The following is a 5,263-nucleotide window of genomic DNA, read 5'->3' as shown; positions in this document are numbered from 1 at the left end:
TGTTCACATGTAAGGAATCTTCTGATATTCTTGATATTTATAGATAACAATACTTCCTATCTGAAATCCTATGTAATAATAAAAGAATTAGTTATGTCTTAAAACAATGTAGGACTCATGGTAATGACATTGAGTTTGGTGAGCACCCATTTGCCAAATACCTAGCAGAAATGATCACATTCAAGTTTGAAAGCAACTTTGAAATAGTGTTAACTTGGGTACTGCATATATACTGATTTCACACAGATACCAACATTCAATGGATTCAACATAGTGTAGTTGTCATCAACCTCTTTATGTCCACAGTTGGCTCACATGCCTACCACTGACTCACCAGAATACCTCTTGTAACCCTCAGTGACTCTCAGACAGGGAATGATGCCACCTTCTTCAGGAAATCATCTCAACTGCATAATGTCATACCCATCCCCCCACAAAAAAAATAAAACAAAACAAAAACAAAAACCTTATAATTCTGTCAGCGGCCTACATGGATCCTCTGTAAGTTCCTCCTGGTTTACTCTGCAGCTACTGGAAGGTCACTTTGGAAAGATGACCTCATTCACATATCCAAAAGTTGCTGCTGGCTGTTGGCCAGGGAGTCTTGGTTTCTCCTTCACGTGGTCTCTCATACTCAATAGGTTATATTGGCTTCTATTCATGAAGGTTGTAAGACAGCATTCCAAGAAATTGAGAATAGAAGATGTAAGGTCACTTAAAGTCTAGTCTCAGAAACTGTGTAATATCACTTTTGTTAAATTGTATTGGTCAGTCAAGGTAAGTCACAAAATCACCCCACATCTAATGAGTAGGAAATCCAGTCCTCCACCCCTGGATTGGAAAAGTGGCAAAGTCACATTGAAATGGCCATGCATATCTGATTGGAAATAATTTGTGGCCATATTTTGCAATCTATCTTAGACCTTGTCCAACCACAACTATTTACATTCCTCCTTCGTGAAAAACTCACTCACAGGATCCATATGATTCATCCAATTATGGTATTGGGCTCAAAATCCGGTACCTCATGATCTGAATCTGGCTCATATACAGATGAGGCTTCTTGGGTATAGTTCCTCTTGATCCAGAAAACAACAAAACAAGTTATAAAAACACAATGATGGGATGGAACTGGATAAACATTAGACATTCACATTAAAAAGAAAGAATAGAAGAACCTAGTAATTACCACTTTATAGTAATTTGTAAATTCAGTCAGACACATATTGCCAGGCCTCTTTACTCTAAAGAGCAGGGTCTGATCCTTGATAAAAACCTTTTTTTTTTTTAATTTTTCTTTTCTTTTCTTTCCTTTTTTTTTTTTTGTCTCTTCTAGGAGTACTTTTCTAGTGTATTTTTCTAAACACCTTTTACCTATTCCCTCTTGAATCATCTAAGAAAATTTTTTTAACAAGAAAAATAGTTTAAGTTTATGACTGCATTATTCTCTCAGCCTGCTTTCTGACCATATAAATTTGGTGAAAAAGGTCTCTTTTCATTTTGAACTATCTCAGTTATTTTAATATAAACTGACACTATTTTCAATAATACAACTCTATTCTAAAGTGTGTGGGTTTCCTAGAAATCTGATTGTTATTTCCTCATGTTCAACAGACAAATGTATAATTGTTTTGAAAACAATCATTCTACATTGGGTCATATGTGATTTTGCTATGTGGTTGCACACTCTGTTTCTTTCTATTTTTATAAACACTTTTTTTTTAAATGTAAAGTTTTACTATGTGTTTCTTAAATTTTTCAGAATGCTTAATAAAGAGTTTTCTGCTTTGTTTTCAAATTTCCTTTTTTTGCCTCTTGGGAGGGTTGATTCTTATTTTGGGACTCTCTTCTGGGCTGACATGAGATGAGAAACAGCTTTATTTCCAATTCAACCATATGCTGGATCTTCTCGATTTTTTTTTCTATATTCTGCTTGAGAACTAAACATTTCCTTCATAAGTTCATTTCTGTTTCACATGCCTTATAATAGCAATCCAAAAATATTCAACCACCACTTTCAGAGGCATGCCTGGAAATCTCTATAGCCAGTTTCAGATATTCGTTAATTACATGACTAATATTCCACACTACTGTAGGAGAAAATTCACCAATTTTTCTGCCACTACTGAACAACAGTTTCCCTTTTTCCAGTCTCAGAGAACAAATTTCTCACCACTCTTCCAGCTTTGATGTACTCTCTGGTCCCACGGCCAATGCCACATTTGAGGTTTCTGTTCAGGCAGCATCACATTTCCTGATACCAACTACGGTAATGTATGTAAAAACACCTCAAAACTCAGTGACTTAAAATTGTAACTACCATTTATGTCTTCACAATTTTCCATTTGTTCTTAGGCTTAGCTGGATGCCTTATTTCTGTTCCATTTGGCTCATTCATGCATTCCTAGTGATTGGCTAGAGCACAAATCTGCTATCTCAGTTATCCTAGATGACTGGCATGCTAGGATCTGGTTGTTCCTTTCTCTACTCTTGTGTCCTTTTACTCCTCAAGAGTTTCTCTTTCCATGTTCCTTTTCATCTTCAAGGATATTCTTTTTTTTTTCTTCTGCCAATTTTAAATACAGTTTTATTTAAGACATTGCATTTTCCACTTAACAATACAGTGCTTATAAAGTGCAATGTTTATTTCCTTTCCCTGTGCACATATTCCTTTTTCAAATATCAAGAATATCCAGTATATTTACTATAGCAGCTTGGCTTTAAAACTGCCATGGAATTTGCTATAAATTTGGGTCCTTCAAATGTGTGGAACAATGCTAGACCTGTCATCAGGTTGGCTCAATCTCTTCAATAGTAGGCCCAGAGGAGGCACCACCAGAGGGAGGAGCTCCACCACCAGGGAAGCCTCCAGGCATTCCTCCTGCCTGGCATGCCTCCTGCACTCTTGTATAGTTTTGTAATGATGGGGTTGCAGACTTTCTCCAGCTCTTTCTGCTGATGTTCAAATTCTTCCTTCTCTGCAGTCTGGTTCTTATCGAGCCAGTTGATGATTTCATTGCACTTGTCAAGAATCTTCTGTTTGTCTTCGTCATTGATTTTGCCCTGAAGTTTTTCATCTTCAACAGTTGCTTTCATGCTGAATGCATAAGTCTCAAGCGAATTCTTGGAAGACACCTTGTCTCGCTGCTTCTCATCTTCAGCTTTGTACTTCTCAGCTTCCTGGACCATGTGCTCAATGTCCTCCTTGCTCAAGAGGTCTTTGTCATTAGTGATGGTAATCTTGTTCTCTTTTCCTGTGCTCTTATCCACAGCAGACACATTGAGGATACCATTAGCATCAATATCAAAAGTGATTTCAACTCAAGGAACGCCATGAGGGGCGGGAGGTATGGCTGTGAGTTCAAACTTGCCAAGTAGGTTGTTATCCTTGGTCATAGCATGCTCACCTTCATTGACCTGAATAAGCACACCAGGCTGGTTGTCAGAGTAGGTAGTAAAGGTTTGTGCCTATTTGGTAGGAATGGTAGTATTGCACTTGATGAGCACAGCCATGACTCCTCCAGCAGTTTCAATGCCAAGAGAAAGTGGGGTGACATCCAACAGCAGCAAATCTTGGACATTTTCAAATTTGTCATCAGAAAGAATGGGTGTCTGGACAGCTGTACCATAAGCAACAGCCTCATCAGGGTTGATGCTCTTATTCAGTTCCTTTCCATTGAAGAAATCTTACAGAAGTTTGTGAATCTTGGGGATACCAGTAGAACCACCTACCAGGACAATATAGTGGATCTGAGACTTGTCCAGCTTGGCATCCCGAAGAGCTTTCTCTACAGGGTCCACGGTGGCACAAAACAGGTCAGCATTTAATCCTTCAAATTGGGCATGAGTAATAGAGGTAGAGAAGTTGATTCCTTCATACAGATAATCAATCTCAATACTGGCCTGGGTGCTGGAAGAAAGTGTACACTTAGCACATTCAGAAGCAGTATGGAGACGATGGACTGCCCTCTTGTTTTTGTTGCTGTCCTTCTTGTGTTTGCGCTTGAATTCTGCAATAAAATGGTTGACCATTCGATTGTCAAAGTCTTCTCCACCTAAGTGGGTGTCTCCAGCTGTGGACTTGACCTCAAAGATCCCATCTTCAATAGTAAGGATTGACACATCAAAAGTGCCACCTCCTAAATCAAAGATCAACATGACTTTCAGCTCCAACCTTCTTGTCTAAGCCATAAGCAATAGCAGCAGCAGTCGGCTCATTGATGATTCGAAGTACCTTGAGACCAACAATAGTTTCAGCATCTTTGGTAGCCTGACGCTGAGAGTCATTGAAGTATGCAGGTACCATGACAACTGCATTGGTAATAGTCTTCCCAGGGTAGGCCTCTGCGATTTCCTTCATGTTTGTCAAAACCATAGAGGACACCTCCTCTGGATAGAAACTTTTTGTCCCCCCCCTTGTAGTCTACTTGGACCTTAGGCCTGTCAGCATCATTCACCTTAGGCCTGTCAGCATCATTCACCACCACGAAGGGCCAATGCTTCATATCAGATTGGACGACAGCATCATCAAATCTACGTCCAATCAGGCATTTGGCATCAAAACCATGTTGGTAGGGTTCATCACAACTTTATTTTTCGCAGCATCACCGATCAATTGTTCAGTATCAGTGACTTGGGCTGGTTCGGTTTCCCTGATCATTGGCAATTATTTTCACTTTCCCGTGCTGGAAGACACCCACACGAGAGTAGGTGGTGCCAGGATCAATTCCAACTGCAGATCCCTTTGACATAGTTGCTTCTGTGTGGGCTGGGCTTGGCTCGAGGAGAGAACAGTTGTCTGCAGATCTGGCGCTGTGTTCAATCAAGGAGATTCCTTTAAATGGCATCTCAGAGCAGCAAGAGAGCAAAAGCAGTAGCTGGAAAGCCTTGTAAGGCCCAGTATTGGAATCTTCACAATGATATTATAATATTCTAGTATGGAAAAAAGTCAAGGATCAAGCCAGCTTCATTGTGCAACGGTAATATACAAGAGGTAAATTCAGCAAGATGTTATTCATTGATAATCTTATGACAATCCATTACATTGCCTTGGAACAAGGGATATTATATCTATACATTTATACATCTATATCTATATATCTATCTCTGTAAAGATTGAAACATCATTCTAAAGCTTACATAAATAGGAACAATCTCATTATAACCAAGTCCTACTCTGGTTAAGAATATTAACCAAGTAACTAAATATTTGTGGAGGAGCATAGCATAGTGGTTAAAGTCATAAATTAGAGATAGAATACAC

The 5,263-nt window shown here is 39.0% G+C and overlaps 1 pseudogene; it reads right to left on the bottom strand.

The window, feature by feature from the left end:
• Window positions 1-2,804: 2,804 nt before the first annotated feature.
• On the bottom strand, window positions 2,805-4,751 carry LOC112649687 (heat shock cognate 71 kDa protein-like; annotated as a pseudogene).
• Between the last annotated feature and the right edge of the window lie 512 nt (window positions 4,752-5,263).

This window comes from Canis lupus, chromosome 19 (genome assembly GCF_003254725.2).
Source record: "Canis lupus dingo isolate Sandy chromosome 19, ASM325472v2, whole genome shotgun sequence".
Lineage (NCBI taxonomy): Eukaryota > Metazoa > Chordata > Mammalia > Carnivora > Canidae > Canis > Canis lupus.
The sequence above is the reverse complement of the archived record's forward strand: the minus strand, read 5'-3'. Positions and strand labels throughout refer to the sequence as shown.